Below are 27,215 nucleotides of genomic sequence, written 5' to 3'. Positions count from 1 at the left end.
GAAGTTGTGCGTTCTTGAAATTGTATAGCATATGAGTGGCAGAGCCTGGCTCAAACCCAGGTCTTCTGCACCCATGTCACACACACTCTGTCTGGGACCTCTTCTGTGCAAATATCCCATTCAAGAGGGCCTCCTGATTATTCTACCACTATCTAAATTTGGTTGCAGAGTAGCAATAGCAAAAGCAAAAGTCATAACCTTGGGCGCTGACAGCCTGCCAGGCACTGTCCTCATTGACTTGCTGGGCGTTAATGCATTTATTCCTCCCTGAAGCTCACGGTGGTGGGGGCTGTGATTATCTCCACTTTACAGATGAGGAAACTGATGCCTAGAGAGGGTATACTTAGCCCAGGACTAGGAGCCACAATGTGATGAAGCTGGGATTGGAACCCACGCAATCTTCAGAGACCAAGCTTTAACCATCCTGCCACATGAACCATCCAGAAAGCCATCATTCCTGGAATGCACTGCATTTTTTTTTTCTCAGAGGTGTTCATCTGTTCATTCCTAAGCTATGGTCGAATGAATGAATGAATGAATGAATCTATTATGTACTGACCATTGTTCTCGGTGCCGAGGATTCAGTCCTGGGCAGAACAGACAAAGTTCCTGCCCCCACACAGTTCCATTCTAGTTGGGGGAGACACCATAAGTGGATGATGAATGCGGTTTCAGGTTGAGAGAGCTATGGAGAAAAATGAATGGAAAAGGAACACAGAGTGATGAAGACGATGACTTTGGCCACAGTGGTCAGGGACGGGGGAAACAGACACCTAAGGGAAGTGAGGTGGGTGAGCATCATGAGGAAGAGGTTCCAGGCAGAGAGCAGTGTGTGCGAAGGCCCTGTGGTGGGACTGTCGAGGCCTGCTGTGGGAACAGTGAGGAGGGCATCAGGAGGTGAGGTCAGAATGGTAAGAGTGAGGAGATGCCTGGGTTGCATCGGACCATAGGATCTGACTTCACTGCCGAGGGTGGAACCGGGGGATGAGGCGGAGGTAGGGGGGCCAGTGTGGGGGCCGTCCCTGTGGTACAGGGGAGAGACGATGCTGGCAACTTAGCTTCAGGGTGCTTCTAAAGAGTCTCTTCTTAGACATCGCTCTTTTTCCTTTCCTCCCGGGCTGATGTCGGCACATCCTTCTCTCCCAGCTAAGACCTTCCTTGTACTCCTGGGGGTTGAGTTTGGCCTCGTCTAGGCCTGTGGCTGGGCGCACAGCTCCTGGGCACTGCTCTTTTGTGGCTGCCTCATCTGGTTTCTTGATGCACAGTAAGCCCTTTGCTTTTTGGGTATTGACTGTAGATCAGTGCTTACCATGTTTATCCTCCATAGGTACTTTATTATTATTATTTTTCACATCTGCAGAAATACCTGCTTTATGTGTTGCCTGCTCAGTTATGCCTCGTTGTTGCTTTTATTTATTTATTTATTTCAAATGCGACAACACCCCTGCTTCGCCTCTCGGCTCACCGGGATGCCGTGGCTGCTGACACGGGAGGAATGACGCTGCGTTACTCAAGCAGGTGGCAGCCTGGCTTTTCTCGAAAGCGTGAGGCCCTGGCCTCTCTGGCTGTGCAGAACAGGTGCTCGTGAATCCCTCTGGTGGGACTGGGTGTCTGTGGGTTCAGTCCTGGGGGGCAGGGGTGAGCGTGTATGTGACGTGGGGTTTTAGAGAATCAGTCAGGGCTCCATGTGTGTAAGTAACAGAAATTGCCTCTGGCCAACTTCAGCAGAAAAGGAATCGTCAGAAGGAAACTCTTGGATCTGAAGTTGGGCCGAAGGACTGGCTGGGAAAAGGTGGGAACCCAGCTAGCTCTGGTTGGGAACGGGGTGGGTGGGTGGGTGGTGTTTCTAGGAAGATCTGCTCGAGGCCCTCTGGGGACCCCACCAGGATGGGTAGCTCCAGCCAGCTCGAGAATTTTGCAAGACCATGTACCAAGAGAGAGGGGACCTAACTGGTGGGGATTTGACCCTGTGGCCAGGCCTGGCCTGGCAATGTGCAGGGCTCGTGTTCAACAGTCCTGCCAAGACTGCAGTTTGGGGAGAGGGTTACTCCTGGAAAGGAATTTTGGGGTGCTGGTGTCAGAAGAAGAGGGACTGGGCACTTGGCTGCTACAAGCACCTCCTGTACCCTAAAAGTCGCACGTGCGAGCAGTGTCTTGGTCTTTTAAGATGCTAAGGACGGAGGATATCATCAAATGGAATGTTAAAGAACAGAACTGAGTTCCTCCAAGCCAATGAAGGGGCTGAGCTCAGAGTGCAGAGAGGTTCCCGGGTCTGGGGAAGTTTTGGACACGCTGATCTGGCTGGGCCTCTAGGGCTGGGTTGCCTGGAATAGGAGGGGGGGGTTTGGGGAGTGGAGCTCCGAGTCAGGCTTAGTGCAAGGGCAAAGGCCTGGAGGCTGGGTTTGGTGGAGGTAGCGGCAGAGATGCTGATTCACTGCTAGGGAGTGGGGAGTGAGGCTGGAGCTGCAGGCTGAAGGTGTCTTTGGACACCAGGCTGAGGAGTATAGTCTTGGGAGGGTGACTGTGTCAGGAAGCAGAGCGGGAGGAGTGGTCCACTGCTTCGTGACATCCCTACCATGTGCCTGACACTATGCTAAGTGCTTTGTTGTAGCCTATTTAACCCATCGATACTGCTATTTCCCATATTATACAGATGAAGAGACGGGGGTCAGAGAGGTTAAGTGACTTGGACAAAGTGACATAGTGAGTCAGCCGCAAAGAAGGTCCCGCTTCTTGTGACGTGGCCCAGGCCTGGCCAGTGTTCTCCACCGGTCTGTGTTGCAGAATCGCCAGCTGTGAAGGCAGGCAGCCTGCTGATCTGTCCTGTCGAGCGCCTTGATTCTGTTCCTTCGGCCTTCTCTTGCCCGGTATCCCTAGAGCACATTGGGCATGGCTGTGGGCTGGCAGGGGCGGCAGAGGGTAGGGAGAGGGGCTGGGGAGACTTTCTCTTTGTCTCTCAGAGCTGTTTCTCTTCTCTCCGTTCCTGCTGTAAAGAGCTGGAACAAAGCTAGCAAAATCAGGGTCAGCAGGAAAACCTAATTTTCACCTTAGACACGTTTGTAGCTGGCAGACAGTAACCCAGCTTCTAGACTTTCCTTCCAGACAGGGCTGAGCTGAGTCCTGCCCTGGACATTGGGAGACGTGCTCTGTCACGAATTCCCTGTCTCTTGTTAGGCAAGACAGTTCTCTGTAGGCCTCAGTTTGTCCACCAGTAAAAAGGGGGTGGTGGTGATCGTGGTGGGGCGTCACAAGCCCACTTACCTGCGGGAGCCCTCCAGGAGAGACAGAGGCGTGAAATAGACCAGGCGCAGGGCAGAAGAGGGCGTGGGAATACAGGGGCCTGGTGGGCACGTGCTCACCTGGCAGAGTCAGCCCCAGCTCAGGGCCAACCAGCTGTCACTATGTAGGGCTTCTTGGGCCACATCTTTGGGGCATTTTCAAGAAAATCCAGAAATCTGAACTATGCTCCAAAATAATTAAAATTTTAAATGTTAGCAACTTATTTGAAATGTTTGAAAGACAGTATAGGCCAATAATAGTAGCTCCGTGGGCTGAAACTGGCCTATGGGGTCACCAGCTTGCAGTGTCTGGATTATTTGGGTCTCCTCCAGCCAGATGAGCTATGGCTACATTTAATAGGCATATAAAAAAATCAAATATTTGCCTTCTAGATATGTTGATTTGTATTTATTGATGAGGTCTGTGGTTTATAATTTGCATCTGAACTCAGAGTTAATAATGGGGTAGAAGCCTCTTTGAGAAACTTTATTCAGAGATTTAGAATCGGTGTGCTTATACCTCTCCCTCCGGATTACTTCCTCCTGCTAACGTCTATCTTTAATCCTTCCTGCTGCAGGCTTAGCCTAGCCTAGTTTCTATGGCAACAGAGTATGCTACCTTTTCTCTCATAGATTCAGAGAGAGAAGCAGGGAGGGTGGCCTTGAGATTTTCATAACTCAGAGTTCCAGGGACGTCTACTTTCTACCCCTGCTGCAAAATCAGGGGCAGGACAGGTTTATTTGAAGCCAGTGGGCAGCCCAAGAGCAAGATTTATCGGCTCTCATAAATTTTTAGAGACCTCTGGCTAAGAGCTACCGGCTTTATCATACTAGCTGCTACCTTAGTCCCCAGTCTGGAGGGTGTTCCTGGATTAGTTTCTTTAGTATCCAGAGAGCAGTGAGTTTATAGGCCCTTTTAAAGGGTGAGCTTGGGAAAGACCTGTAGGAACCCAAGGCTTAAAAGAGGAGGATCTAGGGGTCGTATTGGCCAATGTGCTGGTCATTTCTACCTGTGCAGAGCTTGGGAAAGACCTCGGAGAGACAGTAGTGGCAGAAGAGGATCTAGAGGTCATAGTGGCCAGTGAGCTGGTCATTCTCACCGTGCACAGTGAAACCAAGATGGACTATATAGTCAGGAAAGGGAGTGGCTCCACTGGGGCTGCGGTGGTGATAGCAGTTGTCAGTCCTGGGCTCTGACCAGGAAGAATAGGGGAGTGGGTAGGGTACAGACATTGGAGTCAAATGCCTGGGTTTGAATCCTGGCTTCACCGCTGTGAGGCTGGGGGCGCGGGCAATTTACTTAACATCTCTGAGCTTCTAAGAACTCATCTGTAATGGGAAGATGACAGCAGTTACCTCCTCATAGGTTATCGTGAGGATTGAGATGATACTTGTAAAGCATATAGAATAGGGGCGGCAAACTTTTTCTGTAAAGGGCCAGATTATAAACATTTTGGGCTTTGTGGGCCATATGGTCTCTGTCGGACGCTGCAACTCAGCTGTTGTAACTTGAAAGCAGCCATAGATAGATAATATGTAAATGATGGGCGTGGCTGTGTTCCAATAAAACTTTATTTATAGACACTGAAATTTGAATTTCAGATACTTTTCATGTGTCACAAATAGTCTTCTTTTTCTGATTTTTTTTTTCAACATTTAAAAATACAAAAAACATTCTTGGCTCTCAGGCCATATAAAAATAGGCAGCAAGCCTGATTTGGCCCGTGGGCCATAGTTTGCCGACTCCTAGTATAGAATAATGCCTATTACATGTCTATTAAATGTCAGTCACTGATACTACCTTGATCTTTATCATCATTCTTTTCATCTCAGGAGGGCGGGTTGAAGACAGTCAGATATTTGGCCCAGAAAGAGATGACTTGGTTTGGGGGAAGGAGCGTATAAACCATGACCATCAGGAAGGGAAGATAGGATTTGTCCTGCGCTGTCCCAGAGGCGTGTCCTCCAGGCCTGATTGGCAGAATTGACAGGGAGGTAGATTTTTGGCTTCAAGGCCCCTAGCAGCTAGAGGTACTGAAAGTTGCTATTGACTGCCTTGGGCGTAGTTGAGTGCCTGTAACTGAGGGTGTCACGCAGAGAACAGATGCCCCGACACGCTGCAGTGGAGGAGGGGGCTTGCTCACTAGCTGGGTGAATGGACAGTGAGGTGCTGGGGTCCCCACTGTTTCTTGCAGCACCGTCAAGGCTAACGGAAGAGGGGGTGGTTTCATATTCTTCCACGGTCCTTTTCTTAATTCATGAAGTATCTTGTCCTCTTCCTGGCTTCTCAGATAATCCAGTGATGCGCACAGGCCACATTCTTCCCATCTGACAGGCGGGAGAGCCAAGGCCTGGGGAGAGAGGATGAGATGGATACTTGGCCAGACCTGCTGGCTTGGGCAGGGAGGTATGGCATGGTGGAAACATGTGGGCTGTGGTCCCGGCCCTGCTGCTGCTTCAGATCCCTTCCCCGCTGCTTGCTGCGTTTGTGACTCTGGGTAGAAAAGTCACTTAACCTTGCTGCAGCCTCAGTTTTTGCATCTGTAAAGTGGACGTATATTATCTCCTTGGCCAAGCAGCTGTGAAGATGAAATGAGTTATTGCACACAGAATGCTTAGCTTGGTATCAGGCAGAGAGTAGGTGTCTGAGTAGCGCTCATTCACGTCCATTCCGGTCCTAGCCTTTGATCCCAGGGACTTCTGACATGTCCTGGGAGGGTCAGGGAAGAGCTTGTCCTTTGGGATGTGGCCTGTCCACTAGTAGTTTGCTGTGGCATAGTCTTCCCCTGACCCTGTGGTGCCAGCATCACTGGGGGAGGGTTGGGGGTTGTAGGGCAGTAACCCAGCCCAACCCAAACATCTCCGGATCTAGCAGGGAGGGGAGGCAGAGTCTAGGCTGCAATAGGCCCATTCCACAGGCAGGGACTGTATCTCTGTATCTCTCTTCTGAGATACAGAGATGTGCACAGCAGGCAGGGAAGTCTGTGGCCCTGATGGTGGCTTTTGGATGGATCCAGCAAACTAGAAGTAGACTCTCTTCTTGCAAATGCAAGCTCTGTCCTCTGGCACCTCTGAGTACTATTGGGGAGAAGAACCGGGAGAGTGGGTGGGGTTCAGCAGACACAGTCTGGGGTTATACCCCAACTACCCCTGGCACTTCCTATGCTGGGCCCTCTGCCCGATTGACTTACACAGGGGATCCCGTTCATCTTCATGACCGCCCCGTGATGAGCATGGAACTTGTACCCCCACTTATGGGTAACCAAACTGAGGCCAAGAGCCCAAGTCACCTGTCCAGGACTGCAAAGGAGAAGGCAAGGGAGTTGAGATTTGAACCTGAGTCTGAAAACAAAAGACTCCATCCCCTATCCCCAACCCAGTCCCCATCTCTTGTCACCTTTTGGCTGGCATCGGAGTCCACAATGGGTAGGGTAAGCCTTGATGATGCGGGTAGCCATCATTTTTGGGGCGATCACAGGGCTTCAGTTACTATTCTCAGTAAGCCCTCTTAGAATGGATAATTTTGTAATTCTTACAGCCTCTCTGAGAGCCATTCCCATTTTACAGAAGAGAAAACCAAGGCACAGAGAGGTTGCATAATGTGCTTGAGGTCATAAGGCTAAGCCATAGAGCTGGGATTCGAGCCCAGGAATTCTAACTCAGAAGCCTGTTCTCTTAACCACTCAGCTCTCTTCCTTTGAACTTGGCTATTAAGGGCTCAGCATAGCTCTGGGTACAGAATAGGTGAGCCATGAACATCAAAATCCAAGACCAGAGGGCCAGCACACACACATTAGGATGTTGGTGAGTCTTGACCTGCTCTGGACTTCACATTCCTCTTCTGTGTGTTGGGAACGGTGGTCCCGCACCCCACTGCCCTTGCCTTGCAGCGTGGCTTGTGCATGTGAAGAACAGCCTGTTCTGCCATGACACGCATTCCTTAAAACCACTGCACTATGCAGAATTGCACAATAAAAGCCACAGGGTTTATGGGAAAAACACTAAAACACTTTCTCAGTGACACACACACAAAAGATGGGAATCTAATAAAGTGGTAGCAGAGTCATCCATGTTTTATGGTTAAGAAATACGTAAGTATGACCATAAATACCATATATTATCTTGAAAAAGAGCTGAAGTTTGCTTGTGGAAGTGTGTACTCTAATTGCTAGCTGCCCGCTTGGTTCCCATACCTGCCACCCTGCGTGCAAAGCGAAGAGAACGGGAGGTACAGAGACAGAGAAAGAAAGCAGGAGAACAGGGAGGTGGTGGGAGACAGGACGCAGAGCTCTAACCTTCGCTGCGGACGGCGTGGCTCACTGTCCTTGTGCAGTGCATGCGCTTTGTGTATCCTTGTGAGGATCAGCTCTCCTGGGCGTGTTTTCCATGTTCACCTAGTGTTTCTAGGGGACAGATTCCTGCATCAACACATGAGAAGTTTGCATGGTGCTGAAATTATTCCCTAATATATTGATTACATTGGAACAAATATGCATTTTCAAAATTAATGTTATAGCAGCATGGATATAGCACTTTGGATCAGGAGTTATGAGGCGTGGGAGGGTCTTTTCTAGATAAGGAATTCCTTGTAAGGCTCGCCTCACCCCAGAAGGTGGGCTGTTACTCGGCATTTCAGGGCCTGTGAAGGTTTCTGGTCTTTCAGTGAGGTTGGTCCTCTCCTAAAGTCGATTTCTCCCCCAAACCTCAGCAGCTTGTCTTTTGGGATCTCAAGGCACCATACTGGATCCTCTCATAAATTCTGGATCCCACCCTTTATTTGGAGGAAAGCCAGCACCAGCGGTGTTGGGCCAGCTCCACAACTCTGACCACACAAACTCGGCAAAGATGTAGTTTATGCAGGATCATGTTGGACCGGAGAGAGGGAACCCAACAGTGGTAGGAGGAGGTGGGGGGGGCTCCCTTTTGGACGAGAGGAGAGCAATGACGTTTAGCAGGAATTGGCCATGCATCCCTAGCTCCCGGCTCCCTGGAGCCTCTGCCATTTGACCAGTGAGTCCCACGTGCTCTGGAGCTGCGGGGACCCGGAGGGATCTTTCTGGGGCCAGACCCAGGCAGTCTAAGAGCCGCTTTCCTTTGCATCAAAGCCCACTGTGGGGCCTCTCTGTGGGTAATGAGGTCTTGTGAGTACATCTTCCTTAGAGCAAAGAGGAAAGGAAAAAAAAAAGGATTGCCTGGAATTTATTAGTCTAATTACATTTTCCTAATGTGGTTGACCCTCGCTCACAGCAGCGAGCTTATCAAAGCAGCAATCATACCCGCATTATTGGAGTTTTCATAAGAGTCAATTGGTGATTGTCCTCGCTGCGTCGGACACTGTCGACGTAATCCCCCGAAGCCCCTCGGGAAGGCAGGGAGTTTGCTTTCTTTGCTGGAATATTATTTACATTAATAACAAGGATTAGAGGCTTGTTTTATGTGTTTAGGAGAAGCGGAGCTTTTCTTTGTTCGAGTAGCTCCTGGCTGCCGGCTGTGTGCCTACCTGTGGCCCGTCTGAAGTCCGGAGAGCACCAGGCTGACAGTTGGGACCCTGGGGCCATAGCTCCAGCTCCTGGCTCACCAATCGCTGTCCCTTGCTATGTGAGCTTAGCCAAGCTGTCTCACCTCTCTGGTCCCTCCTATGTGAAACGAGAAGACACAAGTAATAACAATTAGCAAGAATGCAGGGGAAGCCTTTCCTAGCACACAGCAAGCATGAACAAATGCAGGCTATTCTAAAATAGACAAATGCAGCGGTAGGTGCTGGCTTAGCTCTACCCTTGTGCGTATATTTCTGGTGCCATAGAGTGGAGCAGCTTTGTGTCAGGATTGAGCATTTCCAGAGTGCCAGGTTCCGTCCTAGTTACTTGGCACAAGCTGGGGAGCAATTTCGCCTGATGAAGAAGACGCAGGGCTGCAAGGCTCACATTTCTGCTCTCCCCTTAGCTGCGTGACTTTGGGTGATATTCTTGACCTCTCTGTGCCCAAGCAAGGACAATCAAAGGGTCTCTCTCACAGGGGTGGTGAGAGGACTAGGAGAGGCAATTCACGCAGAGTCCATAGAACAGCACTTGGCACGTGCTGAATAGATGCTGGTTACCGTGAGATTAACGGGATTTCTGAGCTTCCATCTTCTACTTTGCGAAAGAAGGGAGAAGAGACTGTGCAGGGCCACAGATGGTGCGCTAGAGTGACGTTTATGCAATGCCTGGCACAAGAGGGTAGCCAGAGGTGGTGGGGTGGGCATCACTGCCATGGCCTGGAGGTAGCGCCACCTTCCCTCTCACAGATGAGGACTGCAGAGCCGGAACTAAAGCCTGGGGTCCTCTGAGGCCAAAATCTGGGCTTGTTTAGCTCCAGCGGGGGCTTTGGGGGTGCTTTCTGTGACCGAGGACTCAGCAGCCTGACGAATAATCGCTTCCTGCCTTTCCCTCATTTTGCTAATGAGGAAAGCTCTTCCACCAGCTGCGCAGCTAGGCGCCCTTGCCTGCCCCAGTGGCTGGGGCGGGGGTCGGGGTGGGGCTGCTGAGTCCCAGGGCCAGACCCAGCACCAGGCACATAATAGGTGCTCCGTAAATATCAGCCCCACGTGGAGCTTACAGTATGTCAGATTGGAATGGGGACAGGATACTGGGGGACTGAGGTTAGGGGGTGTTTAGGGAGCCTTGAATATTCAACTTTCTAGAGGTCAGGGAAGGCCCACTGAGAAGGTGCCACCTGAGTAGAGAAATCCAAGGTTATGAAAGAGCAGGGTGTGCCACTGTCAGGGGGAAGGTTGTTCAGGCAGCAGGAAGAGCAGGTGCAAAGGTGCTAGGGTAGGCAAGTGCCTGAAGTGTTTGAAGAGCAGAAGGGAGCCAGGGAGGCTGGAGTGCAGTGCGCAAGGGGGGCCTGTGGACAAGGCCACAGCCAACTCTGGGACCACAGCAGCTTGTGGGGCCGGGCTCTGAGCTGCTGTAGAGGTGTTGACAGAGGCACCTGACCCCTGGAGTGGCTGAAAGAGCACTGAGGGCCGCCTCTTTTGAAGGGTTTGACTCCAGCATCTTTGTCTACGTCTCCCAGGAGCTGATGCTCCTCTCTCGGCTTGGTGGATGCATCTGCCATGCCAGGCTCCCCTTTCATCTCTCCGGTCCTCTTCATTTACCTGATTCCTAGACAGGAGGCGTGGGCCCTGCAGTCTGGGTGAGGAGAGAGAGGCCTGGAGGTTCCTGGGAGGTGCTCCTTGCTCCTTCCCAAAAGTTCTAGGAGGACACCCCTGCTGGCTTAGCCTTCTGCAGCTGCCCTGTCTGCACTCTGAGAGGACTCATTACATCAGAGCAGAGTTTAGCCTGATGCTCTCTAAATACAGGTGGATAGACTGAGGCTAGATGGTGCAGGGGTTGGCCTGAGTTCACCCAGGGCTGATGTCAGGCAGTACATTTGGAGCCCAGGGGTCCAGCTGGGCTGGGTCCCGGAAATAGCCCACAGAGGCCACCCCCTCCCTCCCCACTCAGCTGATTGGCTCCTGGGGCCTGAGTCTTCACTCCCTGGAAATGGAGGAGGAGGAGGGTTGGCTTTTAGGATGGGAGTGGCCAGGAAGCTCATTAACCAAGCACTGGGCCGGGGAGGTGGAAGATTCTGAAGGGAAGTGAAGAGAGAGGTACCAGAGGCCAGGAGGTCCAGCCAGGGCTGTACTGTCAGCATTAGAAGCTCAGGCAGACCCAGAGGTGACATCTCAAGGAAACCATCACAGGCCTGGACCAGATATACCACCAAAAGGCTGTTGTTTCCTGCCAAGGTCACCTGTGTCCCATGATAGCTAAATCTAACAGCCACGTCAGTCATCCTGTTCTCAGCGGAGTTAAAGACACTCTTTCTTGAAACGCTCTTGAGCTTTTGGCTGGACTCCACTCCAGGCACCTGCTTAACTTTGAGAATGTCCTTTTTGGAGCTCCTTGAGGCCTCTCCTCTCTTCCCCCATCCTCCTTCCCTCCTAACACTCATGCGCCCTAGGTGCTGTCAGTCTGGTATAGTGGACAGACCAAGGCTAATGAACCTAGCATGAGGCGGGAGGTTCTTAGAGCTAGGACAGAAGATTCCCAGGACGGTATAGGAAAGCACCTGTTCTACCTGGAAGAGTCAGGGAGGGCTTCCTGGAGGAGGCCTCAGACCAGATCTGTCACTGTTTGTGCTATCAAGATGCTGAGGTTCAGGGAAGTGAAGTCTCTCACCCAGGTCACAGCCTGTAAATGACGGGGACAAGATTTGTCCCCCTTAGCCCTTTTTCCCCAACCAAAACTTGTGACCTGCCTCTGAGGGTCACAGGGAGCCATGGAAAGCTTTAGAGCGGTGGTCAGAAAGCAGCCCAGGATGAAGGCAGCACGAAGGTCCTAGGAAGGATGGGACTCACCCAAGGAACCTTCACCCTGCCCCTTCCACCAGGCTTTGGTGACAGCTGCCCTCTCTGCGAGGACCTAGAAGACAGTCAGATCATGCGTTCAAACCAGATCCTGTGTACAGCCACTCCAGGGTCGATGAGTTTGGTTGCTCGGTGCCTGGAGCCGGTGGTGAGGACTGCTGGGTTGTTCCTGAACTTGCCTTCCTGGTCCTCCCACTGTGCCCCTGGTGTAGAGCTAGTTCCAGGAGTTGTGGGGTGAGGCCCACTCGCTTCAGCTCCCCTGCAGCCTCGCAGAAGCTTGGACGGCTGCTTCCTTGCAGACCCCCTCTCTGTGGGGCTGAGTCTGCTTCCGTTCCATGCTGCTGTTGTCCCTTCTTCCTGCCATATGTTCCTAATGGCCTCATTTTTCCTCCCAGGCAGAGTCAGTGACCATCTGCAAACTTGGCAGTGTCACATACGTTCCAGTACCCAACTTGCTCAGAAGGGTTTTAAGTAAGGCCGATTCCAGCACTGGTCCCTAGGGTTACCTCCCATTTTGTGAGTTCCTTCCAGAGTACCTTATTTGATCCTACTGTTTGTTTCCTCTTTCCTTTTTCTTTGGACAGGGTCTCGCTCTAGCTCCCAGGCAGGAGTGCAGTGGTAAGATCATGGCTCACTGCAGCCTTGACCTCCTGGGTTCAAGCAGTCCTCCCACTTCACCCTCCTGAGTAGCTGAGACTATAGGCATCCACCACAATTCCTGGCTAATGATTTTTTTTTGGTAGAGATGGGGGTCTTGCCATGTTGCCCAGGCTGGTTTTGAATCCTGGACCTGGGCCCAAGTGATCCTCCTGCCTTAGCCTCCCAAAGTGCTGAGATTATAGGCATGAGCCACAGAACCTGGCTATTTCCTCTTTCTAAGCCAATAACCTAGCTGGCAGACCAAGCGCCTCTCTTTAAAAAATGCCAGTCATGTGCCTGTTGTCCTGGGTCAGAACCTTCAGAAAGTCCAAAGTCCCATGTCCTGATTCTCCAGGAACATTTTAGCCTCCTTGGAGTGCCACCTGGTTGTTTACTTCGTAGAAACGCTTCTTCCTCCACCAGTAACTTCTCCTGGCCAGCAGCTCTTGTGTGGACACTGCCCTCTGAAATCCTTCATCCCTCAGCCCCAGGCTTGCGCCGTTCCCACTTCTAAGTGTGTCTCTGTTCTCTCGCACATTCCACCAGATAAACACGTGCCTGGTGGTGGAAGGTGTCTGAGATCCTTGGCCGGTGATAGCAGGTGTGAGACGTGGTGCTCATCTCCTGCGTCAACTCTGATAGATTGGCGGTTGCTTACTGGAGTGTGGTGTGGAGCCGTTCCAGGCTGTGCTTGGGCTCGTGGGAAAGAATCCACCTGCTGATTGATTCGTGATGTCTGCCACCACTGCGATGGAAAAGACTGGTGGTATGTGTACTAGAAAGTGCCATCTGAGGCCTGCTGCCTTTTGTTTTTCGTTTTGAAACAGTCTCACTCTGTCACCCAGACTGCAGTACAGTGGTGCAATCTCAGCTCACTGCAACCTCTGCCTCCTGAGTTCAAGTGATTCTTCTGCCTCAGCCTTCCGAGTAGCTGGAACTACAGGCATCTGCCACCATGCCCAGCTAATTTTTGTGTTTTTAGTAGAGATAAGGTTTCACCATGGTGGCCAGGCTTGTCCTGAACTCCTGACTTCTGGTGATCCGCCGGCTTCGGCCTCCTAAAGGGCTGGCATTTCAGGCGTGAGTCACCGTTCCTGGCCCCGCCTCCTTTTTCCTCTTGGGTTCCTTGTCATGCTGTGTGCTGTGGAAGGTGACATTGCTGGATGGTGGCACATGTTGGCTGCTTTGAGGGCTATGGGAGACAAGCTCTGCTGGTCTTAACCAGTTTGGGGAACAGTTAGGAATGGCTCTGTGCGTAGCAGCAAAAAGCCGTGGGTTGTCCCCTGCACTGGGGTAGGCTCAGGCAGCTTTGGTAAACAGAAAGGGTTTATCCTGGCATGGAGCCTTGGGATCCCTCCAGCCTTGGTGCAGGGCCCGCTCTTTTCCTGGTGGCATCTCACTGGCCCTGAGGGGCTGTAAGGCTGAAGCATTTCCTAAGCCGTACTCCAGGGTGTCTTTCGGGATCCTGGGTGGGAGGGTACAAAGGGGCCGAAGCTTAGCTGCTCCCACTGAGACCCTGAATCACCTTTTCATTCCCTTGTGTCTCAGGACTGTAGAACTGATGTCTAGTCAACTGAAAGTGTGTTGTCGGGTGTGGCTCCTGATTCAGAGAAGGGCCGCTTTTGATGAAGCCGAAATCCCAAGGACCCTGGGATCCCAAGAAGCAGTAGTAAGGAGTAGTATTCTTGGGGCTTAATCTGTGTTCTAGTCACACAGCTGTACCTTGGATTTGCTGTGTGACTTTAGGCAAGTTAATTCCCTACTCTGGGCCTGTCTTTCGTCTCTGTACAAAGAGGATTGACTAGCGATCTAAGGGCCCTTTCTGCCCTAACTGATAAGATGGGCTGTCTTGGGCACAGTGTATCTGATTAGCAGTCGGTGGGGCTTGTTTGAGAGTCTGAGCCCAGGAATGATGAGTCCTGGAGACTGCTCTCCCGGACATGGATTTGGTGCTTGTGTGATGGGAGATGAGTTGAAGAAGAGATGCCGGAGTTTAGTGGCCGGTGTGGGAATGATAGAGGGGCTGATGACACAGGCCTGACCCGGGTCATCAGAAGCTGGGCCCTGCCTGCCTCTCCCCAGAACTGTTTTTGCCTGGAGGTGGGATAGGCACTCATTCTAGAAATGCCCCCTTCTCAAGTCTCCCCACTTACCTTGCACTCTTTCTCTGCCTCTCCAGCCCTGTTCCTCCTATACATACCTGAGATTCCAGATGTGCTAAATGACTCACAGGCTCACAGCTCAGTGCTTGATTTCTTCCCTGGGCATTTGTACCCGCGGACCCCTCTCCTGGACCCCTCTCCTTCCCATAGCCCCTTCTCGCCTCCTTCAACACTTAGCTGGGCTGAGCCTCCACAGAAGCCTTCTCTGACCTCTGCCTTGTACCTTGCACCTGACTTAAGTCAGAAGCCATCCAAGACTGCCTCCCTCCCCACTAAATTCCTTTGCTGCCCTGTCTGGGTTTGATTGCTGCTTCCCCACGTTATAGCTGTGTGAATTTGGGAAAATCCCTGTGTCTTTCTACCTAGATCCCTCATCATCAGATCCTCAAAAGGAGACAGTACTTGTGTTAGGCAGGATAGGCCAGGCTGTGCTGCACTAATACATATGTCCTGAAGTCTTAGTGGCTTAAAACACCCAAGTCTGGTTCTTTCCCCTGCAACGCGGTAAGAGGAGCTGGGTGGCTCTCTGGAGCGGCTCTCTTCCATGCAGTGACTCAGAGATCTAGAGCTGCTTTGATTTATGGCTCTACCCTCTCAACACGGGCCTCCGTGTTTACCGCTAAAGGGGACAGAGCACACAGACGGCCCACTGCTTTTTAACAGTCAGCATGGAGGTCATCACTTCTGCTCATACTTTATAGGCTAAAATGTCTCATGGCCCTACCTGGAGTGGGCCTTCCATGTTCCTGGGGAGGGAGACCTGGCTGGGGGTAAGGACTAGGGAATCTACTGCAGTCCATGAATCCAAAAAGCTTAAGAACCTTTTGGCTGGGTGCAGTGGCTCATGCATGTAATCCCAGAGCTTTGGGAGGCTGAGGTGGGAGGATTGCTTGAGTCCAGGAGTTTGAGACCAACCTGGGCAGCATAGGGAGACCCTTTCCCTACAAAAATTAACAAAATTAGCTGGTTGTAGTGGTGGGCACCTGGGGTCCCAGCCTCTTGGGAGGCTGAAGTGGGAGGATTGCTTGAGCCCGGGAGGTCGCAGCTGCAGTGAGCTGTGATTACGCCACTGCACTCCAGCCTGGGTGACAGAGTGAGACCCTGTCTTGAAAAAAAAACCCCAAAACAAAAAACCCTCTGGTTTAGTGACTGGCTTGTAGCAAAGAAGTGGCATTAGCCTGGGAAGACCTTAGGATGCTCCTGTCTAAATGACGGGTGGGAGAACTGAAGCTCAGAGAGGGCTGGGGCCTTGCCTGAGATGGCACGTGGAGTCTGCGGAGGGGCTGTCGATCCTAGTTCTCCCACGGTCCAGGCCATATTCTTCCTTCCTTGTTCTGCTCACTGTAGCCTGGCCTCCTCCTGTGGGATGCAGGCAGGGATGGGGGCGTCATCTCTGGGGCTCCTGTCAAATTATTTTAAGACCATGGAAAACAAATTAGAATTTCAAACCATCCAGCCCTCTTGAATGCAGACTGGGGGTGTGTTCGAAGTAATTTAATTTTTGCTTTGTTTTATTAATAGGATGTAGGAGGTGAGGGGAGGGTGTGAGCCGATGGTGGCTGAGGATGCTGGCTTCGGTGCCTTGGTTGACAGTGCCAGTCCTGAATCGGGAACACTGGAGGAAGAGTAGGGGTGGGAGTGTGTTTGGCGGTGGGGGTGGGGAGGATAAACCCAATTTGGGACACACTGAGGCTGAAGGGCCTTGAGATAGTTCCGGGGAGCATCCAGGGAGCCCTGGCCTGGACATACAGACTTGACAACTCCTGGCCTGTATCCAGAACGTTCTAAACTGGGGTCTGTGGTTTCCCTGGGACTGGGGTCTGTGTTCATTTCCTTTGGTTGCCATAACAAATGGCCACAATCTGAATGGCTTATGAGAAATGTATTGTTTTGTAGTTCTGGAGGTCAGAAGTCTGAGATCTCTGTCACCAGACTGAGATCAAGGTATCAGCAGATCCCCAGTCCCTCCGAAGGCTCTGGCAGAGGATCTTCCTTCCTCTTCCAGCCTCTGGGGAATCCTGTTCCCTGGCATGTGGCTATGTGGCTGCGTCACTGCCCTCTCCATCTCCGGCTCTGTCCTTACACGGCCTTCCTCTCTGTGTGTCTATGTCCTCTCCTCTTCTTAGAAGGATACCAGAAGCATTTTTTTTTTTTTTTAGACAGAGTCTCACTCTGTCACCCAGGCTGGAGTGCAGTGGTGTGATTTCAGCTCACTGCAACCTCTGCCTCCTGGGTTCAAGCGATTCTCCTGCCTCAGCCTCCCAAATAGCTGGGATTACAGGTGTCCGCCACCACGCCCAGCTAATTTTTGTATTTTTAATAGAGATGGGATTTTGCCATGTTGGCCAGGCTGGTCTCGAACTCCTGACCTCAGGTGGTCCGCCTGCCTCGACCTCCCAAAGTGCTGGGATTACAGGTGTGAGCCACTGCACCCAATCAGGATACCAGGAACTTCTAAGTCATTGGCCCTAGGGCCCAGCTTAAATCCAGGAAGATTTCATCTTGAGATCCCTAACTAGTTACATTTGCAAAGATCCTTATTTCCAGATAAGGTTACATTCTGAGGTCCTGGAGTAGACATGAATTTTGGGGGACACGATTCAACCCACTACAAGGGCCATTTATGGGTGGGCTTCAGGAAGGCTGCACATCACCTGGATCCATGCATAAAATCCCATGCATATGTTTCCCCTAGAAAGACACCCGGCTCTCTTTGATTTGTTAGAACCCCCACAGATGCGGGGACCCACGCTCCTCCAGGACCCATCTCTGTCAGGTGGGGCTATTGGGACAGAGGACAGGCCACAAACACGGAAAGAAGGGGAATGTGGAGAATGGGCCACCCATGAAGGAGCCGGATGGAGCCAACAAGATATGGCAGAAAGATGTTTTGGAGGGTTTGGGAGAGTGGCCATACCTCCTAGGTGTTACAGGCATCTTTTAAGAACCTCAATTTTTTGGATCTATTCCCACAAGAATGTGCATCATGAACACACACACTTTTGGTATACAGCTTCAGGGGCACGTGCCTCCTGTACCCCGAAGCCCATCCCTGGACCTCTGGGGACCCTGGTTCAGACTCTGGTTAGGATACCCTGCTAGAGGAGAAGAGTTTGAAGACAAGGGGAGGGAACAGCACTAAATGCTGCAGACAGCTTGAGGCAGATTGACAATTAGGAAGACAGGGGCGATTGCATCTGCTCTGGCATTGGAGATTACAAGAGAGAATATGGGCGAAAGTGCTCTGTGGTTTTAAAAGTTAAATGAGTTATCTTGTCTTTTTTTGTTTGTTAAACTATATAAAGCACTATCTGTCCATGGTAGGAAAAAATGAGGAAATATGCAGATAAGCCAAAGGAGGAAAATCCCTTTAATTGTATGACGCACAGATCGCCACGGCGGCCACCTGGGTATGTGACCTTCTGAACCTCCTCTGTATTTTATTTGACATGAATGGGACCATAATGTACACAATGGTGTAACTCACATTTTCACCTGGAGAAGTGCTCATGAAATGTTTTTTACCAGCCACACAGAGTTCTGTTGTCTGGTTGTGCTGCACCTTAACCAGTCTTCTGCTTCTGAACAACTTGTTTTACATCATTTCCTTGTTGGGAAACAATTCTGTAGTGAACATCCTTGGGGTTTCTTTTGTGCATCTGCTTCTATAGGGGAAAGTACACTGTAGACGCTAAACCTTAAAGCACTTGACTGATGCACACATCTCACACGCCTTTATTTGACACCGAATCTGTGTGAAGCTAGTCCTCAGCTATCCCATCCCACATCTGGGAACTGGCTTTAGGCAAGTTAATTCCCCCCTCAATCAGTGGCACATTGCAGAATGGAATCTTTCCAGTCCACATGGCTCAGCATGTGTTTGCCAGCACACACCCAGTATGCCAGGGCCAGGTGCTGACTGAGCACATAGGACCAGGCACTGAAGTGAGTCCCATAGGCCCACCAAGAACAGGTGTTGCTTCCAGTCTGTGGATGAGGAAACAGAGATGTGAAGGTCATGCAGCTAGTAGGTAACCCAAAAATCATTCAGACTGGCTCTTCTGGGTACCTGAAGTGGTTTGGCTGTGTCCCCACCCAAATCTCATCTTGAATTCCCACATGTCATGGGAGGGACCTGGTGGGAGGTAGTTGAATCATGGGGGCAAATCTTGCCCATGCAGTTCCCATGATAGTGAATAATTCTCATAAGATATGATGGTTTTAAAAAGAGGAGGTTTTTTTTTCTTTTTTCTTTTTTTTCTTTCTTTCTTTTTTTTTTTTTTTTTAAAACTCCAGGGCCTGTGACCCTAATGGTCCCATGTGCTGGATAATGCCTGGAGGCTCTCCTTGAAGGTGGTGGTCCTTATTTAAAGCATCAGCACTTGTGCTCGCTTTGGCAGCACCACATATACTAAAACATTCATTCCTTAATGCTTGTGTTCTGTGCTGAACTGGAATAGAGGAAAAGGAGTTCCATTCCTGCTGCTGTTTGGCTCTGTAGCATCTGCAACTCTGGCCTCCTTGTGTGTCCCCGAGGTGAGTTTATTTCTCATGATGTTAAAGGGATCTAGAACTGCATGGTCGTCGGGCTGGAGATGTCACCTCCAGGCCTCTTCTGCAGTCAGGCTGCTCCTGTGTTCACTTTTATTCGAAGGAAAGGCTCTGTTTTCTGGAAAAGCTTCTCTTAAGCTCCACTGGCCTACAATTCTGAAATGAGAAATAGCTGTTGCCTTGGGTTGGTGTAAAGGGGATATCTTGGGCCATTGGCTGAAAGCTTTTGAGTTGTTAGCTTGGAGCTTAAGAGTCTCTAGGGTGGGTCTGGCATCATCACCCTCTAGATCTAAATGGGTATCCATCTTCCATTCTGCCTCTCACATTGCAGACTGGTTCAGCTGCTTAACCGTTTCGAGCCTTAATTGTCTAGTCTGTGATATGGGAATCATATTAGTCTGTTTTCATACTGCTATAAAGGACTACCTGAGACTGGGTAGTTTGTGAATAAAGGGGTTTAATTGACTCACAGTTCTGCAGGCTGTACAGGAAGCATGGCTGGGAAGGCCTCAGGAAACTTACAGTCATGGCAAAAGGGTGAAGGGAAGCAAGCACCTTCTTCACATGGTGGAGTGGAGGAGAGAGAAAGAGTGAAGGGGGAATTGCTACGCACTTTTTAACAACCAGATCTCGCGAGAACTCACTATCTTGAGAATAGCAAGGGGGATGTCCGCCCCTGTGGTCCAGTCACCTCCCACCAGGTTCCTCCTCCAACACTGGGGATTACAATTCAACAGGAGATTTGGGTGGAACACAGAGCCAAACCATATCAGGAATTGAAGTTCCACCTTCCGTGCCTCATAGGAACACTAGAAAGCGAGTTACATTGTCCTCTGTGTGTGAAGAAAAAGTACCATATATTTTGAAGACTGATTTATCATAACCCACTGTGCCCCGAAGTTGTTACTGTTCTGAAATTGAACTTTTGTTCTTTTTGTCAAATTTTTTGAGAGCAGTATAGAATGTTAGGAAAGATATTCTGCATCTTCCTATGCTGGGTACCATGAAGTGCTCTTCCCAATACAACGCTATACCTATTTATTCCTCATGGGAAAAGCACCACACTTCTTCCCATTTTACAGGTAGAGCAGACTGAGGCTCACAACATCACATGGTGTGTTCAAAGCATAGGTTGTGGAGTCAAATCAGACATAACATGGGCTTGGGTACTATAGTAGTCCATTTTCACACTGTTGATAAAGACATACCCGAGACTTGGCAAATTACAAAAGAAAAGTTTAATTGGACTTACAGTTCCATGTGGCTGGGGAAGCTTCACAATCATGGTAGAAGGCAAGGAGGAGCAAGTCCCGTTTTACATGGATGGCAGCAGGCAAAGGGAGAATGAGCTTGTGCGGGGGAACTCCTCTTTTTAAAACCGTCAGATCTCGTGAGAATTATTCACTATCACGGGAACAGCATGGGAAAGATTTGCCCCCATGATTCAATTACCTCCCACCGGGTCCCTCCCATAACGTGTGGGAATTCAAGATGAGATTTGAGTGGGGACACAGCCAAACCATATCAGGTACCCAGAAGAGCCAGTTTGAATGACCGTTGGGCTACTTACTAGTTGTATGACCTTTAAATCTCTGTTCCCTCATCCATAGACTGGAAGCAACACCTGTTCTTGGTGGGCCTATGGGACTCACTTCAGTGTCTGGCCCCATGTGCCCAGTCAGCACCTGGCCTGGCATACTGGGTGTGTGCTGGCAAACACATGGTGAGCCATGTTGACTGGAAAGATTCCATTCTGCAACGTTCCATTGATTCTTGATAGGAACATTTGGACTATCCCCTTTTGTCCTGGGAGCTAAGAGGACACGTCCAGTAGGTTGTTGTGACAATGAAATGAGCAAATGCAGGTGAATTTCCTAGAGCAGTTGACAGCACAGATGTCCACTGCCTTGCTGGTCCTTCAGGGTCTTAGATTTCAACCTTCCCATCCCACTGTGACAGGGATGCTTGTAGGGTCCTTTGCCCTAACTCACTATGGCTCTAGATGGTTGTTAGCCAGTTCATATCTGCTGTTCTCCATCTCAATCCTCACTTCTTGCAGTTATTAGTATCTTTTTTTCACTCCACTCTTTTGTTTCTTAATTTGATGGGTGTATTAGTTTTTTCCTTGTTGCATAACAAATGACTACAGATTTAGAGGCTGAAAACAGCACTAATTTATTATCTTACCATTTCCATGGGTCAGGAGCCCAGGCAAAGCTTAGCTGGGTCTCCTGCTCGGATCTCACAAGGCCACATTCAAGGTGGTGACTGGGCTGTGTTTCATGTAGAGGCTGGAGTTGGGGGAGAAGTGCTTCCACACTCATTCAGATTGCTGGCAGGATTCATTCCCTGTGGCTGTATGACTGCGGGCTCCAGCTTATTTCTGGCTCTTGGCTGGGCCTGTCCTTGGGTGCTGCAGGTCACCCTCAGCCCCTAGAGGCTCCCACAGGCCTCTGCCACATGGTCCTCTCCATAGGCAGAGCCCAGCGTGGTGCTTTGCTTCTTCAAGGCGGACGGTGTCTCTCTCCAGTCTGTTCCTAGACAGAGTCTAACAGTAACAGGAAATAGAATGAAACGCGATCACAGGAGAGACAGTTTATCACCTTTGCCTTACCCTGTTGGTTAGAAGGAAGCCGCAGATCTCACCCACCCTCAAGGGGAGGGAATTATACAAGTATGTGGATCACTGGGTTCACCTTCAGGCGTGTCTGCCTCAGTGAGTTTGGTAAGCTGACAGCTTATTGAAATACAAAATAAGAGTTATTAGTTTAAAGCAGAGACAGTGCATTTTGACTATCAGATGTCTGTTTGCCTTGTGGTTCTAGGCTGTGTTCTGGAGAGTGAAGGGTGCCAGATAAATAAGTTATTTAGCCTTTTTCTTAGCATCTGTTTGTCTTTTTTGTGTCTAAATGGCCTGAAGTGAGGAAGAATGGAGAATACGGGAGGAAAGTGAGCAGGACCTCAGAAGGGATAGAGGAGAGAGGGGACATATACACAGGCCTTCTTTACATATATGTGTAAATGCCTCTTGATAGACAATTTTATTTTTAATTATGATTTTTTTAGAGATATGGTCTCACTCTGTTGCCCAGGCTGGAGTGCAGTGGCATGATCATAGCTCAGCACAGCCTTGAGCTCCTCAAGCAATCCTCCTGCCTCAGCCTCCCAAGTAACTGGGACTACAGGTGTGCACCACCATGCTGGCCTATTTTTTTTTTAAATGTTTTTTGTAGAGACGGGATCTTGCTTTGTTGCGCAGGCTGGTCTTGAACTCCTGGCCTCAAGCAATTCTCCCGCCTTGGCCTCGCAAAACTCTGGGATGACAGGTGTGAGCCATCACACCTGGCCCTGACAGTTTTAGATAAGTGCATAAAAGTTACATTTATAAAGTTCAGTATGTTTTTTCCCTTGTTTTGCGTATCTCCTAACCCTCCTTCAGTGACATCCCCCCTCACTCCCACCCTGGAACCCATGCTAATGATCTCATATAGATCTTTTTCATATTTTTCCATGCCCTTCTAGTCAGTTACAAACATATATGAATGCTTGCACATTCCTGGATCTTTTTTCATTCAACCATGTCCTACAGCTATTGAGGTCCTTCCACCTCAATAGCTGTAGTTCTAGTGCATTCTCTCTTTTTTTTTTTTTGAGACAGAGTCTCATTCTGTCACTGGGGCTGGAGTGTTATGGAGTTATCTTGGCTCACTACAGCCTGTTCCTCCCAGGCTCAAGCAATTCTCATGCTCAGCCTCCCAAGTAGCTGAGGTTACAGGTGTGCACCACCACGCCCAGCTAATCTTTTTTGTTTTTGCATTTTTAGTAGAGACAGGGTTTCACCATGTTGGCCAGGCTGGTCTCCAACTCCCGGCCTCAAGTGATCCATCGGCCTTGGCCTCCCAGAGTGCTGGGATTACAGACATGAGCCACGGCGCCTGGCCTCTAGTGTATTCTTTTTAATGGTTACGTAATATTCCAGTGCGTGGGTGTGCCGTAATTCAACTGACCATTCCCCTGTTGATGGGTATTTGTTTCATTTCTCATTTTTTTTTTTTTTTGCCGTAATAAATAGCACCAAGATAAACCTCCTTGTGTGCACGTACATCCTACAGAGCTAGTTTTATTTCTCTGGGGCATAATCCCAGGAGTTGGATTGCTGGGTCAAAAGGTTTGTGTGCTGTTAATTTTAATAGCTGTTGCCAACTGGATTTCCCCAGAGGCTATAATACTTCACATTTACCCCAGTAATTTGAGAAAGGTCGTTTTCCTGTATCTCGCCAGCAAGAGATGTTATTGGCCTTGTTAGTTTTGCAGGGGCTGAGAGGTATAAAGTGATATCTCATTGTTGCTTTCCATTTTCATTTCCCTGACAAGCAGGGGGGCCGAGCAGCCTTTCATCTTTTTGGCCCTTTGGCTGTGCTCTTGTGAGTTGCGTCTGCGGATCCTTTGTTCGTTTCCCCGTTGTGTCCTCTGCCCCTTCTTATCCACCGTCAGCCTTGTGTATAGCGTAGATATTAACCCTCTTTTTGCCTTCTGTGTAGCAGTTATTTTGCCAGAGATGTTGTGTGTTCATTTTGTTCACGATATCCTTTGCCATGCAGAAGTTCTTATTGTTAGTTAAAAAAATCTGTGTCTTCTGCAGTCTCTGGGTCCCCAGGGTTGGTTAAGAAGCCTCCTTTCCACCCCCTGCTCCTGCCACATGCCTACCTTCCTTTGACATCCATAGCTCTGGGCTGGGGCCAGGAGTCAAGGTGGGCTGCTGCCTCAGCTCAGAGCTTCCCAGTCAGGATACAAGTGTGCCCAGGTCTGATGCCCTCAGCCCTCAGAGCAGCCAGGCAGGGCCTGGGGTGGCCAGAGCCCCCAGGAAGATCACTGCCTGCCATGGACAGCCTCATCCCTTCACCCCGCACAAATATTTCCTGTTTTCCAGGTTTGCATGCTTCAGGGATAATGGCTGAGTCAGCCAGGTGCAGAGGAGGAGGGTGGTGTGAGATAATTCCTGGAGGGAAGAACAGCAAGAGGAGTGAAGTGGGAGGTCTTGTCCTATCTGAGGAGTCCCACCCTGGGCCATAGGGAGGGGCGGCCATGGGGGGAGGTGTACTACCAGGCTGCAGAAGGCCCAGGGCAAACCAGAAAGGGACCCAGAGTGGGTGCCCACCATAGCGGGGATGTGGAGAGAAGAGTTGAACTTGGACACTTTGCCTCCTTTTTAGTACATCTGAGGTGGGAAGGGCAGGGCCCCTGTGTGCCAGCTGACCTCCTGGCGTGGCTCAGGTCGTTTCTGCTGGCTGCTCTTGATCAATGGTCATCAAAGAGGTGTACACGAATTTGCAGGAGAGTTTGAGAAGACCTGCGGAGTGCAGGAGACAGAATTAGAACTGCATTTCTATTTATGTTCTCATTTCTTCCTCTAAAGGTGTATTTTTGTGTGTGTTTAGTGATGTACATAATATTAGGAAGGCAGTGCATGTTCTTAATTATAAATATGTATCAGGACATGTGCACAATGTGAGTTTGGAGACAACTGCTCTTAGTGGGATGATGTATGGCAGCCCTTGGTCCTCTCATCTTCAGCCACCCCCGAGAGAGGGGATCCCCTGACATAGAAGGGAGGGATGCTCGTGTGGGCGGGGGAGGCCTGGGAAAGTGATTGCTGGGAAGGGAATAACTTCTCCCGTGCTCCCAGAAGGGCCATCTCCTTCTCACATATCACTCCTTAGAGCAGCCCCTCTCAGTGCTCCTTGCATGTTATTCTAGCCCCCTTTTTTCTTTCCAAGATATCTTCTAATTTGTAGTGATTTTGCCTATTTACCTTTTTCCTATTTCCCCACTAGACCGTAAGCTCTGTGAAAGCAGAGATGGGATGTTTCAGTCTTGGTGGTGTCCCCAGCACTTAGCACAGTGCCGGGCAACAAAATTGGCCCTCAATACAGAGTTGGGTGTGTAATGAGTGGATGTTCCAAGCACATGTTAGTGTTTTCCATACCTTATTTGTTTCTGTGTCCTTAAAGGTAGACATCATCATCTCCATTTTGTAGGTAAGAAACTTGGGTTCAGAGAGGTTGAGTAATTTACTCTAAGTCACACAGCTGTTTGTGCCTGGAGGTGGGAGAAAGAGAGCTCACATTTTCTAAGTACTTGCCAAATGCCCGGCTCTGACCATGCCGTTGTTATAGGACCTTTAGGGTGTCATTTTTTTGGCTGGAAACCTCTGTGACTGGTGGCACCTTTGCCTGACTTTTGCTCAGGCCTGCTGGGCTCATTTTACTCACTCAGCCTGGAAGGCTGCACTTGGCTCATGCCACTGGCCTGGGTCCCATGCCTGCCAAGGGAGAGTCAGGTGTGGAATGGCAAGGGGGTATGTGAGCAAGTGTGGGGTGTGGCCACTGCACACAGTCAGACATGCCAGCTGCTGCAGTGGGGCAGGCAGCTCCAGGTGCTGGCACAGGTGCTGGCTTTCTGTGGGGCTGTGGCTGGGCCAGGCACACCACAAGCAGCTTCCATGGCTGGCACAGGGGAACACAAAGGCACCCAGAAGCTTGGAGATGCTAGGAACCACAGGGTCCCAGTGAGGGAGTCACAGCCCTGGCTTGGGGAGCTCCCAGGTCTGGGCTCCCTGTAGGGCTGCAGCGCTTCTCTCCTCTTCACCTGCAATGTGTTGAACAGGGGGCCTATTTCAGCCCTGTTTGTGTTACAGCTCTTTTAGCCTCATTCAGTGGGTCCCAAGTTGTTGTCCCATACCCAGGAAGAATGAGATAGGCAGAAAAACGGAGGGTGAGCAAGACGAAAAGGAGCTTTATTGAGCAAACATAGCTCAGTGGAGGCCCTGGAGTGGGTAGCTCCTCCCTGCTGCTGGTTGTCCTGATGTCTGCTCAGCTCTGGCTGATCCCAGGGCTTTTATGGGCCTCAGAGGGAAGAAAGTGCATGCTGATTGGTCCTTGGGCACCCACGGGCAGGCCCAGAAAAGGCACCACAAGTTCCCACTCTGTGAGACTGGCAGCTGGGCCTGCAGCCTTCAGGCCCTCCCTGTCCTAAAGGTGGGGCCTCACCCGGGACCCACCCCCTTCTACCTAGGAACCTGTCTGCCTCCTGCTGCTGTTCATGGCACCCAGGCTATAGGTGCCAAGGGGTACCTGCAGGCCAATGCCAGTTGCCCTTAGCCCTCCCTTGGCTTCCCTCCTGTGCTCATCAGCATCCAGAATTCAGAGGGGGCTGTGGCAGCAGGAGGCTGGTGTGTCATCACTGCCCTGAGCATGTGCACATCTGGCTGGGCTGTGACAGTGCCTGGGCTTGACCTTGGCTTTGCTCTGAGGTTGGAGCAGATGCTGACAGCAGGGAGAAGCCAGGCAGTGGGAACAGGCCTTTCTGAGCCTATGAGGGTTGCGGGGAAGGGGGCCTTCCTGGGCCCCTAAGAGTGCAGAGATGACTGGGTCAGCAGCCATGGGTTGGGTGGCTGCAGCTGTGCCTGGTGGGGAGTGGAGCAGGGCTCCTGCCTACTCCATGGAGCAGGAGGCCCAGGTCTGCTGCCGTGGTTTGGGGAGCTGCAGCGGCACCCTGGGAGCTCCTGCCCCAACTCGGAAGGTGCAGGCCTCCTGCTTGTCCCCAGCTCCCGCCAGCTCTACAGAGTGTACAGCCCTGGCCACGCCTCCCTGCTGCAGCTCGCGTGATGGTAGCAGCCACTCCAGACAGCTTGCTGCTGCCATCACCTTGATACCACCCCATTGGCTATGAAGAGGAAACCCTGTTCACAGAACAGTAAACTGAGACTCAGAGATGAGAAGCAACTTTCCCAGGGCCACATAATTAGGGAGTGTAAGAGGCAGGATTTGAACCCAGGTCTCTGTGAGGCCTAGGCACATTCTCTTGCCACCACCCCAGCAGCAATTTCCTTTATTTTGAGTCAGCTCAAGTGCCTGGTGGTGGCTCTGAGGTCTGCATGGGGCACATCGGGGTGCAGAATGAATGTGGGTTCCCCTGGCAGATGCCTCCCTAAGGGGCCGTCAGTGTGGTGAGGAGGCTGGCTAGATCAAGCCACCCTGCGAGTGGGCACTGGGCCATGGGCACCAGGCCCTAGAGCCAGCCTGATTTGCCTGTGGAACGAGGAGGGTGATGTTTTATGCATGGTGCCTAATTTTGCCCCAGCAGTCTCTGGCTATATTTAACACCATTAATCATTATTGTTGGCTCCCAGGG

General features: G+C 50.7%; 1 protein-coding gene across 2 annotated transcripts in view; it reads left to right on the top strand.

Moving 5' to 3' along the window:
- The window catches only part of ACTL8 (actin like 8), a 73,835-nt gene that overhangs the window by 10,963 nt on the left and 35,657 nt on the right, over positions 1–27,215 (top strand). The window contains exon 1 of one of the 2 annotated variants that reach the window (XM_077972309.1): positions 21,676–21,747. The exons of the other annotated variant lie outside the window; for it this stretch is intronic. The gene's annotated coding sequence lies outside the window, so the exon portion shown is untranslated. Of the gene's footprint in view, positions 1–21,675; positions 21,748–27,215 lie in introns of those variants that run through there. 2 annotated transcript variants of the gene reach the window in all.

This window comes from Macaca mulatta, chromosome 1, assembly GCF_049350105.2.
Source record: "Macaca mulatta isolate MMU2019108-1 chromosome 1, T2T-MMU8v2.0, whole genome shotgun sequence".
NCBI lineage: Eukaryota > Metazoa > Chordata > Mammalia > Primates > Cercopithecidae > Macaca > Macaca mulatta.
The sequence above is the reverse complement of the archived record's forward strand: the minus strand, read 5'-3'. Positions and strand labels throughout refer to the sequence as shown.